Source organism: Microtus oregoni, unplaced genomic scaffold (assembly GCF_018167655.1).
Source record: "Microtus oregoni isolate MIOR12 unplaced genomic scaffold, Mior012 000121F_001, whole genome shotgun sequence".
Lineage (NCBI taxonomy): Eukaryota > Metazoa > Chordata > Mammalia > Rodentia > Cricetidae > Microtus > Microtus oregoni.
This window is the reverse complement of record NW_024544751.1, coordinates 56,392-72,989: the sequence shown is the minus strand read 5'-3', so window position 1 is coordinate 72,989 and position 16,598 is coordinate 56,392. Positions and strand designations below refer to the sequence as shown.

The 16,598-nt window shown below is 45.2% G+C and overlaps 1 long non-coding RNA gene across 1 annotated transcript; it reads left to right on the top strand.

The window, feature by feature from the left end:
- Nucleotides 1-729: 729 nt before the first annotated feature.
- LOC121444333 lies at nt 730-11,399 on the top strand. Its single transcript, XR_005973778.1, has 3 exons — nt 730-784; nt 8,693-8,778; nt 8,861-11,399. It is a non-coding gene; the product is annotated as an uncharacterized LOC121444333 (long non-coding RNA).
- Nucleotides 11,400-16,598: the final 5,199 nt, after the last annotated feature.

The window sequence follows — 16,598 nt, the reverse complement described above, 5'->3', positions numbered from 1 at the left end:
ATTACTGTTATGAGTGATGGCCTAAACATGGCTTTCAGCAGGGCTGCTCAACTTTCCTCCTGCAGCGACCCTTTATATACCTCATCGTTGTGGGGACCCCCCCAAAACACCATAAAATTATTTTCGTTGCTACTTCCTGTCATTTTGCTACTGTTGTGAACTGCAATGTAAATATCTGTTTTCCAATGTTTATAGGCAACCCCCTGTTAGGTCAAGGCCCTTAGGCTGTTAAAGAAACCACTGACTTACAGTCAGGATACCTTCCAAAGGGTAGTTTCTTGACAAAGCTATTGAACAGGCCCAACTGGAATATAAGGTTTTCACCCTGTTCAAAAATTTTATTCTCTTGACTAGAAAGAAATTTGTCTTTGCAAAGTCTTTATTTTCACTATTCTCCTCTCTGGAAGGGTCACTCTAGAATTGTTTAGGGAGCCAGATTCAAGATCAGGTTTCCCAAAACACTTTGGTGCCCAGACATTTTTGGGTTTTAGCCAAAAAAGAAAAGAAACTATATGCTTTTCCTTGGGGCCTTTTTACTTTAAAACTGTCTGGCCAATGTCTACCCCCCTCTCAAGAGGTGTCCCTAATTGCCATTATGGGATTGGGGTGATGGCCGGTCTGGCTTGCTCCATATGAATTTTCAGTGTCAGGTGTGGCATTTGGGGAGTACCAGCCCAGAGGGACTATCCAAAGGTTACCAACTACCAGCTGTAGGGAGGAAAGGAAGTTCTTAACTGCTGTCGAGGCATGCAAGGAGGATAAAGGCCAGAGTTAGGACAAGCAGGTAAGGAGGGAAAGGCAGAATATGGGAATATGTCTAAAACAAAGCCTATTAGAAGTTCTTTCTTCATTTGATTTTTCAAGACAGAGTTTCTAGTAGCTTTGAAGCCTGTCCTGGAACTCCCTCTGTAGACCAGGCTGGCTTCGAATTCACGGAGATCCTCCTGTCTCTGCTTCCTGAGTGCTGGAATTAAAGGCGTGCGCCACCACCGCCCAGCTCATTAGAATTTATTGATGGGCTCACATGGACATATTCTACTGGGCCTCTCATTTTTCCCCCAAGGTGGGGTTCAACAGGATCTGTGGGTTCTGGAAATCCAACCCATGTCTGTTGGAAAACAGCCAATGCTCTAAAGACTGAGCCATCTCAGCCATGGGTGTGGTGGTACACACTTCTAATCCCAGCACACAGGAGGCAAAGGCAGGCCATTCTCTGCGAGTTCAAGGCCACCCTGGTCTGCACAGCAAGTTCCAGGACAGGCGTTAAAGCCACAGAGAATCCCTGTCTCGAAAAACCAAAAGAAATGTATATTATTTTGTGTATATGGGTGTTTCTGCCTGCATCTATGTCCTGAATATCACATGCATGCAGAGTCCTCAGAGACCAGAAGAGGACATCAGATGTGCTGAGACTGGAAATACAGTTGTGAGCAGCCATGTGGGGACTGGGGACAGAACCTGGATCCTCTGGAAGAGCAGCCAATGCTCTTAACCATTAAGCCATCTCTCCAGCCCCCGTACATAGTTTTGCTTTGCTTGAGGCAGGGTCCTACTAGGCAGCCCTGAATGGCCTCAAAACTCGGAGGTCTGTCTACCTGTTTCCAGAGTCTAAAGTCTAGCCCATACCTGGCTCTCTATTGTGGTTGAGACGGGATCTCTCACTGGACTAGAGTTTGCCACTTTGGCTAAATGGTGGGCTACTGAGCCCCTGGGATCCTTCTGTCACCCCTGCCAGCTCCCACTGCTGAGATTAGAGATATACCACTCTGCCCAGATTTTACATGCATGCTGGGGTTCTGAACTCAGGTCCTAATACCTGCGCATCAAGCACTTTACCCACCAATGCATATCCATTACCCATTTTAATTTTTTTTAATTTTATATTATTATTGTTGTCATAATCTGGCTTTTTTAGACAGAGTTTCTCTGTAGCTTTGGATCATGTCCTGGAACTAATTTTATTTTTTAATGCGCATGGCTGCTTTGCTTGTATGTATGTCTGTGCACAACTTTATGCCTGGCGCCAGAAAAGGCCATTGGATCCCCTGGAACTGGAGTTAGAGAGTTGGGAGATTCCTTGGTACTGGGACCGACACTCGAGCCCTCTGGAAGAGTGGCCAGTGCTCTTAACTACTGAGTCATTTCTACAGCCCAACACAGTCTTCTGAAACAAGGTCTCATGAAATCTAGGCTTATCTCAGCCTTCCTGTATAACTGAGCCTGGCCTTGAACTCTCAGTCCTTGGTCTCTGCCTCCAAAATGCTGAAATTGCAGCTTGAGCCACCATGCCCAGCTTCCCTGAGATATTTTTTTTCTTCTGAGACAGGGTCTCACTGTGATCCCTGGCTAGCTACGTGAATGTGGACCAGGATGGCCTGGAAGTTGTGACAATCCTCTTGCCTCCCTGAGATATTTTTTTTTCTTCTAAGACAGGGTCTCACCGTTTATCCCTGACTAGCTACGTGAATGTGGACCAGGATGGCCTGGAACCTGTGGCAATCCTATTGCCTCTCTGCCTGCTGTGCTAGAATTATAAGCATGAGACATCATGCTCAGCCGCTCGTGCTATCTTGAGGGGATTCTTTAGATCTTCTGACTGAGGAATCGTGAGTGTTCTCCCCACGTTTGGGTCCAAGGCTAAATTGTCCTGCACAAGCTCAAACTCCTATAGCTCCAGGAGCTACTGGATACACGCCCTCTGCCGGTGGTAGAGGAGGCCAAGGGGTTGCTTCTGTAGCTTGTTGCAACACATTGCGCCTGCGCGGCAAAAACGAAACCAAGAAACCCTGCCCATTTACTGGGGGAGCCTTAGCCTCCCATGGGCCTGGGCAGGCAGAGAGCCGATATTTGGGAGCCGAGGGCCCGTGATTGTCTGTTAGGTTCCTAGGTGGGGCCAAGTGGGTATACTTCAGGACAAAAGCCTAGGAGGTGAGGCCTTAGGTTATCCTAGTGTAGTCTTCCCTGCAGTGGCTCTCAAGCTTCCTAACTGCGCCCCTTTGATCCAGTTCCTCGTGCTGTGGTGACCCCCCCCCCACCATAAAATCAGTTTCCTTGCTTCTTCATTACGTCATTTTGCTACCATTAGGAATCGTAATGCAAATCGTTCTGGAGACAGAGGCTTGTCAAATGGGGTGTAACCCACAGGTTCAGAACTGCTGTTTTCAAGTTTCAATGATAGAGGATTGTCAGAAGTTTTGTTCACCTGGGGTGATTTAACGCTTGGGAGGCTGAGGCAGAAGATTGTCACGAGTTCCTGGGTAAAACAAACAAACAAACAAAAAAAAAACACAACCTTAATTTCTCAATATTATTAATGGTATAAGTAATAGATAAGTAAATAGATGTTCGCTAAAATAGGAACCAGGAGGTAGAGGAGGCCCTTGGATTGTCTTTACCTTTTTAAAATATTTTTTGAAGGCCGGGCAGTGGTGGTGCACACCTTTAACCCCAGCTCCAGGCAGTGACAGGTGGATCTCAGAGTTCAAGGCCAGCCTGGTCTATGGAACAAGTTCCAGGACAGGCTCCGAAAAAACTATATATGTGTGTGTATGTATGTATGTATATATATGTGTGTGTGTGTATACATATATATATATGTGTGTGTATATATATGTATATATATATATATATATATATATAGAGAGAGAGAGAGAGAGAGAGAGAGAGAGAGAGAGAGCGCTAAGGTCTCATTTGTATGTTCGTATGTCTGACTGATTACTTATGTAGACCAGGCTGGCTTGGAACCTCCAGAGACTCACCTTCTTCTGACTCTGAGTTCTAAAATTAAAGGCATGGGTCATCATGTCCAGCTCAATTTAATTTATTAATCATTTGCCTTTAAACAGGTTTGAGGGAGAAGACATCACACTTCAATTTAAGCAAACACTTTCTACTGTCAGACTTCTCTCTTTCTGTACAGTAGGCCACGAATCCATAGGCAAGGGCCCCACCAGCTTGGGCTCCTTCGTATCAGTTTAATTACTTTATTTAATGATTTAAAATAGTTTTGTTGTTGTTTTTGTTTGACACAAAGTCTCAGTATGTATCCCTGACTGTTCTCGAACTCACTTGTAGACAAGTGGCCTTGAACTGCCAGAGTTCTAACACCCCTCTTCTTAACTCCGCGAGCTCTGCCAGCGCTTGGTACAGGTCTACATGCAAACACAAAACATTCACAGAAATAAAAACACCTCCAAACACCCTCTGAGGATCTGTGTCACACATGGCTGTAAAAGCAGGAAGGGACGGGCACAGGAGTGTATCAAGGGCACAAAGGGAGGCTAGTGCAAGACCCCTGCAGGTACAGGTGAGGGCATAAAAAGAAAAACTAGTGTCATTTCTAGCACCCTGTGCCAAGGCCTACTCTGGAGAAATTAAAGGCATAAAAATGGATGGATGAGTGGCCGGGCAGTGGTAGCACATGCTTTTAATCCCAGCATTCAGAGGCAGAGTCGAGTGAATCTCTGTGAGTTCAAGGCCAGCCTGATCTACAAAGTGAGTTCCAGGACAGGCTCCAAAAGCTACAGAGAAACCCTGTCTTGACACCCCTCCCCCACACACACTGAGAAAAAAGGATGAATGGACAGAAGGAAATAATACATGGTGGCTCGCACCTGTAATCCTAGCACTCAGGGGGCAGAGGAAGGACTGCTAGGAGTTCAAGCCCAGCCTGCACTATCTAATAATCAGACCATCCAAGACTACACAGCATGATCCTGTCCCAAAAAAGAATAAAGTTTTACATTGATTTATTTTGTGTATATTTGGGGAGGGGGTATGTGTACCTTGGTGTGCTTGTAGAGGTCATTGTCAGACTTGGTGGCAAGTGCCCACACGTGCTGAACCATCTCAATACCCCTAAATAAATCATTTTTAAAAAGGGCTGATGATATAGAACAGTGGTAAAGAGAAATCTTTGAAGAAAGAAATTGAAGGCCAGGCGATGGTGGCATACGTCTTTAATCCCAGCACTCGGGAGGCAGAGGCAGGTGGATCTCTGTGAGTTCGAGACCAGCCTGGTCTACAGAGCTAGTTCCAGGACAGGCTCCAAAGCTTCAGAGAAACCCTGTCTCGAAAAACCAAAAAAAAAAAAAAAAGAAAGAAAGAAAGAAAGAAAGAAAGAAATTGAAGAAGATGCCAGAAAGTGGAAAGATCTCCCATGCTCTTGGGTTGGTAGTTGGTAGAATTGTAAGACTTTAAGACAATCCTGAAGCCATTTTTGACAATTCTGAGTCCTCTCAGCCTCTGTGCCATAGTGCTTCCCCTCCTCCCCGGGAACCAAGGACCTGACAGCTATACTCACACGTACTCAGTTCCTGAACAATTACCCATATACGTATGCTTTGGTTCGGTCCCCTGGGAAACGGGGTCAAAATGACCTCTTACCTCATCTGATCTGGCAACAGCTCTCCAGCCAATTATTGGTAATAGCCCTTTCGAATAAGCCAATCACAACCCCCCTTGCTTCTGTGGCCTTCTCCTTTAAAAGTAGCCTGTGCAAGCTATTCGAGGTCTCTCGGCTTCCCGAATGCTGGGGGACCCTGTCATGACAGAATTAATAAAATCCTCATGCTTTTGCATTGGCTGTGGTGTGTGAGGTGGTCTCTGGGGGCGACTCCTCCTCGGTGTTTGGACGCTAGAGTCCAACAGAATTAACATAGTAAAAGTGGCAATCTTACAGATTCAATGCAATGCCCAGCAAAATCCCAACAAAATTCTTCACAGACCTCGAAAGAATGGTACTCAACTTCATGTGGAAAAGCAAAAAAAAAAAAAAAACAACCCAGGATAGCCCAAACAATCCTGTACAATAAAAGAACGTCTGGAGGCATTGCAATCCCTGACTTCAAACTCTACTACAGAGCTACAGTAATGAAAACAGCCTGGTATTGGCATAAGAACAGACAGGAGGACCAATGGAACCAAATTGAAGCCTGGATATTAATCCACACTCCTTCAAACTCCTGGTTTTTGGGGGGGTTTTTTTGGTTTTTTTTTTTTTGGTTTTTCGAGACAGGGTTTCTCTGTGGTTTTGGAGCCTGTCCTGGAACCAGCTCTTGTAGACCAGGCTCGAACTCACAGAGATCCACCTGCCTCTGCCTCCCAAGTGCTGGGATTAAAGGTGTGCGCCACCACCGCCCGGCCAAACACCTGGTTTTTGACAAAGAAGCAAAAAATATCAAATTGAAAAAAGAAAGTCTATTTAACAAATGGTGCTGGCACAACTGAATATCATCATGTAGAAGAATGAAAATAGACCCATATTTATCACCATGCACAAAACTCAAGTCCAAATGGATCAAAGACCTCAACATAAATTTAAGCACACTAAGCCTTAAAGAAGAGAAAGTGGGAAGTACACTTGATCGCATTGGCACAGGGAACCACTTCCTAAATATAACCCCAGCAGCACAGACACTGAGAGAAACAATTAATAAATGGGACCTCCTGAAACTGAAAAGCTTCTGTAAAGCAAAGGACATGGTCAACAAGACAAAACAGCTTATGGAATGGGAAAAGATTACCAACCCCACATCAGACAGAGGGCTGATCTCCAAAATATACAAAGAAATCAAGAAATTGTTTATCAAAAGAACAACTAATACAATAAAAAAATTGGAGTACAGATCTAAACAAAGAACTCTCAACAGAGGATCACAACCCAAGAGAACCTAGACAACAATGAGGACACTAAGAGAGACACACATGGACCTAATCTACATGGGAAGTAGAAAAATATAAGATCTCCTGAGTAAATTGGGAACATGGGGCCCTTCGGAGAGGATATAAGGGGAAGGGAGAAGCAGGGAGGAGAGCAGAGAAAAATGTAGAGCTCAAGAAAAATTTTTAAAAATGTGTATGTATAAATGTTTTGCCTGCATGTATGCATGTGAACTACATGCATGGTAGAAGCCTTCAGAAGTAAGCAGAGGGGGTCAGATCCCCTGGCACTGGGGTTATGGATGGATGTAAGTCACCATGTGGTTTCTGGGAAGAGAACCCAGGTCCTCTGGAGAACAAGTACTCTTAACTGTTGAGTCATCTCTCAGCCCCAAATAGACTTATTTTTTTATTTGTATGTGTGTATGTGCACATGTGCGGTGCCTATTGAAGAAAGAAGGGGACATCAGATGGTTGTGAGCTACATATGGTGCTGTGAATTGAATGGACTCATTCATCATAACCACTGAATCTTTTCTCCAGCATCTGGTTTCTTGACTTTGACAAAGTGTGTCCCAGCACGGGAGAGGCAGAGGCAGGTAGACGTCTGTGAGTTCAAAGTCAGCCTGTTCTATAAAACAAGTTCCAGGATAGCCAGAATTGTTACACAGAGAAACTCTGTCTCAGAAAAAGAGAAACAAACAAAAAAGATAAAAAGGGTCTTGCTGGCCTTAGTGGCAAGTCTGTAGTCTAGGCAACTGAGAGGCAGAAGCAGGAAGAGCAGAAGTTCAAGGTTCTTCCTGGCTAAAGATTTCTGGACCAGTTGGATGGAAATACAGTTAAGCAATATATATATGCTTGGAAGATGCAGTGTGTAGTGTCTTATGGGATCACACCTGTACATTTGTAATATCAGCAGTTCTTAAAACCAAGGGGGATCTAGAGTTCAAGGTCATCCTTAGCTACATATCAAATCTCAAACCACACATGAGATCCTGCCTCCAAAACCAAAAAGCAAAAGAGCAAAATAAAAACAAGGACCCACATGAAAGGAGAGAACTGACTCGGACAATTTGTTTTCTGACCTTCACACAGGCAATGTAACAAGTATACTCCCCCACACACACAAAAAATGTAAAGTCATTTTATTATTCTGTTTGCATGAATGTTCGGCTTGCATGTATTATCTGTACACCACACGGATCCAGTGAGTGCTACTGGAGGCCAGAAGAGGGTATCAGATCCCCTGGGACTGAAATAACAGACAGTTGGGAGAGCCCTGTGGATGCTGAGGATCGAACCTGGGTTCTTTGAAAGAGCAGGCAGTGTTTGTTCCATTGAGCCATCCCTCCAACCCTCTAAAAGATTTTTTAAAAAAACAAAATTAAAGCCAGGAATGGTGGTGCATGCTTTTAATCCCAGCACTCAGAGGGCATGGGGCCTACTCAGTGACTTTCAGGACAGTCCAAACTACATAAAGAGAGTGTATCTCAATAAAGAGAGAGAATGAGGGAAGAAGTAGAAAAAAGAAAGACACACACAGAGGAGAGGAGATTATTTAATGGGCAGATATACACATACATACATACATATATCATTTTTTAAAAATCATAAAGAAGCTGCTGGTAGTAGTCCATACCTTTAATCCCAGAACTCGGGAGGCAGAGGCAGGCAGATCTCTGTAAATTCAAGGCCAGCCTGGTCTACAGAATCAGTTCCAGAACAGGCTCCAAAGCTACACAAAGAGACCCTGTCTCAAAAAACAAAAACAAAATCATAACGATACTCAGTCTTGCACATTTAAGGAATTCCTCCAAAAAATTTCTTTTTTTATTTTTTGTTTTTTTTGTTTTGTTTTTTTCAAGACAGGGTTTGTCTGTTTAATAGCCCTGGCTGTCCTGGAACTAGCTCTAGTAGACCAGGCTGGTCTCGAACTCACAGAGATCCACCTGCCTCTGCCTCCCAAGTGCTGGGATTAAAGGCGTTCGCCACCACCGCCCAGCGATCTCATTTCTTTCTACCTCATCTGTAGGCGTGACAGAAAACATGCTGGAAACCCTGATTCCCAAGGGAGAGGGTCACCGTGTGATGGTGGTGCTGGGACCACATGCTGGAAAGGTGAGTCCCCACACCTGGAAATGACTCTGGAGATCACTGAGGATCTAGGCTGCCTTTGCTGACTCTCCCCATTCCTCCTCAGGTGGGACTTCTTCTGAGTCGGGACAGCGTGCAGAGTCAAGCTTTGGTGCAACTTGGGAGAGAGAACCAGGTTGTAGAGCTCCACTATGATGCTATCTGCCAGTACATGGGTCCCAGTAACTCGGATGAAGACTGACATGTGGACCACTGTCATCCCCCAGGCTGTCACTAGTTGTGTTGCAATCTGCAATGGATGCCATGGAGAAGATAGGAGACAATTGTTCTATCCTCCTTTGAGGAGCAAGAACAGAGGTGTGAGTTGATAGACCAGACTATTTACCAAAATTTAGAATATAATAAAACCCATTTTAAAAAGTGGGAAGATGACATCAAAACCAGTATGTGAGCTGTGAATTCAGGTGGGAACTGAGATGACTGAGGTGGAGCTACTTCACTTCTTAGCCTCATTTCCCTGCTCAGGGTGCAGGACAAGTTAAATTACCTATCCAATACAGAGTTCCCTCTTGGAGCATAGAAATGATGAGATCTGCCGGGCGTTGGTGGCGCACGCCTTTAATCCCAGCACTCGGGAGGCAGAGGCAGGCGGATCTCTGTGAGTTCGAGACCAGCCTGGTCTACAGAGCTAGTTCCAGGACGGGCTCCAAAGCCGCAGAGAAACCCTGTCTCGAAAAAACAAAAAAAAACAAAAAAAGAAATGATGAGATCTGTCCTCACACAAACACTATAGAATCTCCAGTGCTACATCTCAGAACAGCTTCCTGAGTTTGGATCTTGAATGGCTTTCAAAGACCCATATCTTTCTTTTTTTAAGGTTCATTGTATTTTTAGTTATATTATGTGTGTGCCTGTGTGAGAGTGTGCAATTATGAGTACAGATGCTTTCAGAGACCATTAGTGTTAAGTCCCCTGGGAACTGAAGCTACATGCAAGGAACCAAACTTGGGTCCTTTGAAAGAGCAGCAAGCACTCTTAACCACTGAGCCATCTCTCTAGCCCATATATCCATATGTTAAAGGATTCTTGCCCAGGATGATGCTAGTAGCACTTATTTTTGACCTTTGAAAGCTAACGGCCTGCTAGAGATTGCTTAGGCCATGACTTAGAACCTCCAAAACTGTGAACCAAAATAGACCTTTCCTCCTCACACTTTATTTCTGGTAGTTTGTCTGAGTAAGGGAAAACTGCTGCCCCCGCTGAGAACTCTAGTAGGACATCCGTTATCCTTGATCCAGGGCAGACCTCCAGGAATGTCACTGAGGTGATGATGCACTGAAGAGACATGGAGACTTATGCCCACAGATGGGATGGGTTACTTCTAATTTCCAAAGAAGCCAGTCACTTTTAGTCCTAAATTATTAGCTTGCAGGTTAAAAGCTATTTCTGACTCATGCAGTTTCTCTGCTTGCCCTAGGTAATTATATTTTTTTAAAAGGTTATTGTTGAGAATCCTGAACATTTTTCCTGCTTAATGGTGTAAGATAAAAATCAACAAGAGAAGTCAGAGTATTAGACACTATTGCTTCTCAATCATATTTGAAGCTTAAGTCATTCATGCAATAAATGGTATTTGACTTAGATCTGGGCCACAGATAAGAATACCTAAATGCCTATGGCATACATTGAAAAGAGTCAAAACACCCCAGAACAGGATGATAAGATAATTGGGACTAGGGATGGGGCTTAGTGTTGGTGTATGTGCCTAACATATGTAAAGCCTTGGGTTCCATCCCCAGTACCACCAGGAAAAGAGAAATTGCTGACTGTTGAACAAAGGCAAACTGAACTCTCTGGCCAAAATGAACAAACATAAAAACGATGTGAGTCACCAAGTGTGGTTGGTAGCCCATACCTGTAATCTAACACTTGAGAGCCGAGACAGGAAGATTTCCATGAGTTCTAGGACAGTCTGAGCTTCATCAAAAGACTCTTTCTTCAAAAACTTAAAAACAGGAAATGGGCTGGGTGTGGTGGCACACAGCTCTGATCCTAGCACTCAGTAGGCATAGTCAGGCAGATCTCCATGAGTGTGAGGCCACCTGGTCTACATAGCAAGTTCCATAGGGCTACATAGTGGGTCTCAGAAAAGAGTGTCGCTTTTCCCCTTCCTATTACCCCTTTTATGTCTCTTGTCTAATTGCTACAGCTAAGACTTTGACACTGTAGAAAACAGGTAGAGGAGAGTGGGCAACTTTCCTTATCTCATTCCTGATTTTAGAGGAAATGCTCAGTATGTCTCCATTTAATATAATGTTGGCTATAATAACATGTTGGTATATAACCTTTATTATTTTGAGGTGTTTTCCATCTGTTCCTACAGTCTCCAGAGCTTTTATCACAAAAACTTGTCGAACTTGTCCAATGTGTTTTAAACATCAGTTTAAATAATTAATGTAATTTCTGTCCTTGAGTTTGTTTGTATTCCATTTATTGGTTTATGTATGTTGTAACAATGTTGCCTTTCTAGGATGAAGCCCATTTGGTTATAATGTGTAATCTTCTCAGTGTATACCTGAATTCAGTTTGTAAGCATTTTGTTAAGAATTTTTGCATCTGTGTTCATCAAAAAATTGGTCTGTATTTTTTTCTTTCTTTTTCCTTTCTTTATTCTCCTCCTTCATCTCTTCTCTTTTTTCTTCTTCCCTTTTTTTTAATATTTATTTATTTATTATGTATACAATATTCTGTCTGTGTGCATGTCTGCAGACCAGAAGAGGGCACCAGACCTCTTTACAGATGGTTGTGAGCCACCATGTGGTTGCTGGGAATTGAACTCAGGACCTTTGGAAGAGCAGGCAATGCTCTTAATCTCTGAGCCATCTCTCCAGCCCTTCTTCCCCCTTTTTTTTTGTTTTGGGTTTTTCGAAGCAGTGTTTCTCTCTGTTGCTTTGGAACCTGTCCTTGAATTCACTGTAGACCCCCAGCATGTGCTGGGATTAAAGGCATGTGTCATCATGCCTGACCTAAAGAACTTTTTTTAATATATTACCTGAACTAACCCAAACTATCAACAAATGGAACTGTATGGAATTGAACACTTTGTGTACATCAAAGGGTGTTGGACTCTAGCGTCCAAACACCGAGAAGGAGTCACCCCCAGAGACCATCTCATACACCACAGCCGATGCAAAAGCATAAGGATTTTATTAATTCTGTCATGACAGGGTCCCCCAGCATTCGGGAAGCCGAGGGACCTGGAATAGCTGGTACAGTCTACTTTTAAAGGGGCCACAGAAGCAAGGGGGGTTGTTCTTTGAACATTCTGATTGGCTTATTTGCAAGGGCTATTACCAATAATTGACTGGAGAGCTGTTGCCAGATCAGATGAGGTAAGAGGTCATTTTGACCCCGTTTCCCAGGGGACCGAACCAAAGCATACGTATATGAGTAATTGTTCAGGAACCGAGTACGTGTGAGTGTAGCTGTTAGGTCCTTGGTTCCCAGGGAGGAGGGGAAGCACTATGGCACAGAGGCTGAGAGGATTCAGAATTGTCAAAAATGGCTTCAGGATTGTCTTAAAGTCTTACAAGGGAACAGTGGGCAGAGCCAAGAGCAGAGATCTTTACTAGCTACACCTCAGACAATGGGCTGATAGCCAGAATTTTTTTTTTTTTTTTTTTTTTTTTTGGTTTTTCGAGACAGGGTTTCTCTGTGGTTTCTCTGTGGCCTGTCCTGGAACTAGCTCTTGTAGGCCAGGCTGGCCTCGAACTCACAGAGATCCACCTGCCTCTGCCTCCCGAGTGCTGGAATTATAGGCGTGCGCCACCACCGCCCTGCTTGATAGCCAGAATTTACAAAGAATTAAATTAAATTAAATACCAAGGAAACAAAATTGCCAGTCATCAAAAAGTACAAATGAGCTGGGCGTGGGTCCAGGACAGCCAGGACGTAGAGAAACTGTTTAAATAAAAACGGGCTGGAGGGTAGTAATGGTGATGGTGACTGCGCATGCCTTTAATCCCAGCACTCAGGAGGCTGAGACAGGTGGATACCTGAGTTTGAGGTCTGCATGGGGAAAACCAAACAAAAACGACCAATAACCATTTTTAAAGTGTTCACTATCCTTAGCCATTAAGGAAATGCAAATTAAACCTACTTTGAGATACCACCTCACCCCAGTCAGAATGGCTGTCCATAAATCTGACAACCAATGTTGGAAAGGATGTGGAGAGAAAGTACCCTTAATCAACTTTTGATAGTGGTGCAAGCTAATATAAAGTCATTGTGGAAATCAGTTTGAAGATTTCTCAAAGAACCCCATACCCTACCATAGAGATATTGGCACCCCCATGTTTATCGCTGCTTTAATCACTATAGGAAAGAATGAAATCTATCTAGTCCATTAACACACACACCAAATTTTCATTAGCCGTATTGAAGGGTTTACCCAGCACTCCCCACCCCAGTTGGCAACTGTGACAGGCTGCAGAAAAGACCCAGCAAGATACAGGCCCCTGACTGAGCAGGATGTGCTGAGCCCCTGGCCTTGCCTTAATTACTGGGAAGAAATTGCCAGGTATTCTCCATTTGGTAAGGAAGCAATCAGAAGTGAGCTGGCGCTGGCGGGCTCTGGATGTGCTTTACTGTTAATGGTGGAATGCAGTAACCGCTCCCCCATGGCTTCCAGGTATAGCAACCTTTCCCCAGCTGCAGCTGACCAATTACCTCAGGACAGGTTCCCCCAGCCTGGAGGTGTGCCTATCCCAGACTGTCCGTGCAACTTGAAGACTCCCAGACCATCCCCCCTTTGCTCTATCCCCCTGCCCCACTGCTGCTCTTGGGGGGTCCCTCCTCCATCGGACCAGCGGGTGGACCAACGGACAGATGGACCCCATTTAACTTGTAATAAAAAAAGACTTTGCTTTTGCATTGGATGTGGTCTCTTGGTGGTTTTGGGGTTCCAGAATCCCAACAATATATTTAAAACAATGGAATGTTATTCAGTGCTAAAAAAAAAAAAAGTTAAACAAAAACTCGCAGGAAAATGGATGAACTTAGAATGTATTTTATTCTCAGAAAAATGCCTGTTATATTTGGAATGTAGCCAATAATATATGTATATATGTAAGCAAATGTTTACATGGGACACAGTATAGCAAAGAAAAGAACAAGAAAGACTAAGTATAAGGGAATGGGGAAGGACTGAATGCAGGGAATGGACATGAATTATGAAAAAAGATATGAAGCTAATTGTTGGTGGGTTTTATTTCTCTTAAATCTCTAGGTATTTTGCTTGCCTCTATGTCTCTGCCCTACATGAGTGCCTGGTGTCTGCAGAGACCAGGGGAGTGCTCTCCTGGAACTGGAGTTCCAGAGAGTTGTGAGCCACCTTGTGGCTGCTAGGGATGAGCCCAGTCCTTTGAAGAGCAGCCAGTGCTCTTAAGTGCTGAGCCATCTCTCCAGCCCCTATTGTTACTATTTTTGTTATTTGTTTTTTTGTTTTGTTGTTGTTTGTTTGTTTGTTTTTGGCGAGGACTCAAGACAGGGTCTCATTTCGTAGCCCTAGCTGTCCTAGAACTCAGTTTGTAAACCATTATGTCCTCAAACTCAGATATCCGCCTGCCTCTGCCCCTCTCCCCTGAGTCTGGTATTAAAGGAGTGTGCCACTATGCCGGGCTCACGAAAGTTACTTTTATGAAATATCTGTGTAACGTTCGGTATTTTCCCAAGCCCCTCCCCACCCTGTCAATCACTCCTATAACCGCAGTGTTCAGCAGGGTAGCAGGAGGATCTCCTCGAGTTTTAGGTCAAACTGGCCAACACAGGATGTTAGAAGCCAGTGTGGACAATATAGAGTGTACGACTCTATCTCAAAAGTGAAAACCAGGTCACTCCACAACGTGTTCCCTTTCAAATATTTGCAGTCTCAGGACCGCACCCACCCTAAGACCTGGTGCTCAGGGAAGTAGCCACTCCCAAGCCCTGTGACGCTAGCTCGGCCCAAACCACTGCGTGTGACCGGAGGGGACCATCTGAGCCGCGGATCGCGGCGGCCTGGGCTGAACCACATGGATGTCGGGCGTGGGGGGAACTCGGGAGCCGCCGCCCGGCTCGAGCCCCTGCAGGGCGCGGCCATCTTGGGACGTTCCACTTGTCCATGGCGGAGGAGCGGGGCAAACAGGGAAGCGGCATCTCGGCCGCAGACGGCCACCATCCGCTCACCCCAAAACCCCGTCTGGGCGTGCTTCCCGCCACGCTGCGCTGGCGGATGGAACTATCGGGCCAGCGGGACGCCGCTATCCCACCCGGCACGTTCGCCCGCTTTCCTGCGACCCCTCGAACCATTTGGAACCCGCTCCTAAGGCCCTCGCGCAGGCCATTGACTGAGGCGCTGCCCCGCTTGGCTCTGATTGGTCGCCGGTCACGTTCGCAGATTTCCTGCGACCCCTCGAACCATTCGGAACCCGCTCCCGAGGCCCTCGCGCAGGCCATTGGCTGAGGCGCTGCCCCGCTTGGCTCTGATTGGTCGCCGGCCACGTTCGCCGCTTTCCTGTGACCCCTCGAACCATTTGGAACCCGCTCCCAAGGCCCTCGCTCAGGCCATTGGCTGAGGCGCTGCCCTGGTGGGCTCTGATTGGTTGCCGGCCGGGCTCGAGGTCGGCCTTTCCTGCGACCCCGGGTCGGCTGCTTTCTGCGGCTGCGGGGTCCTGGGAATAATGTAGCTCCACCCCCACCCTTGCTCCGGGTTCCCGGAACTGCTTCTAGACATGCGCAGTGGTTGTGACCTGTAGCTAGGCATCCTTCCAAAACCCAGGTTTAAGAACCTTAAGTCGCTGGTTCAAATACCACCTCAGTGTTTAAAACTGCTCGTGGCCGGGCGGTGGTGGCGCACGCCTTTAATCCCAGCACTCGTAAAGCAGAGGCAGGCGGATCTCTGTTGAGTTCAAAGCCAGCCTGCTCTACAGAGCGAGTTCCAGGACAGCCAGGGCTATTAAGCAGAGAAACCCTGCCTCAAAAAACAAAAATTATAAAATAAAATTGATCGCGGGTCAAAAGTCAGCAGAGGATGCTTGTTTTTACTGTCAAAGATTAGTGAGATCACACACCAGGCCTGGCGCTTTCATCATACTACAGTTTAAAATTTATCAATGCTGTTGTGCATGTTAGTGCGCCCCTTTAATCCCAGCACTAGGGAAGCAGAAACAGGCTGATTTTTAAGTTCCAGATCATTCTGATCTACATGGTTCCGCCAGACAGTGGTGGCACACGCCTTTAATCTCAGAGTGGTGGCGTATCTCCGTGAGTTCAAGACCAGCCTTGTCTAAAGAGCTAGTGCCAGGATAGGCTCCAAAGGTACACAGAGAAACCCTGTCTCGAGAAAAAAAAAAACAAGCCAAATAGGTATGCATGGTGTTATTAACAGGCAATAAATAATCTCGCCTTGCACAAAAGAACACTCAAAGGGAAAAATAAAGTAGCTAGGTAAGTTAGTTCTTGGAGGAGAGGGTGGCAAAAGAAGTGCTAGAACGCACACCTGGGCAAACATGGCTATTTTTTTTGTAGGTGGAGGTGTTGGCTGCATTGCATTATACCCATTGGTGGGAACTTAACTTCACAATCTGACACGATTGGCTAATCAAAGCAAGGGGGAATGGGGAAATTAGGGGAATACAAGTCATTGCTGGACTGACTGCTTTTGATTTAAAAAAACAAACTTTTCTCATTATTTCTTCTTTTATTATGATTTTTTATTTCAAACTTAGAAAGCATACATAGATCATTTGGAGGCTCTAGTAGCAGTGTTGGGCCCTAAAGCCCCACCAAGCAGGAGGTCGCCCCAA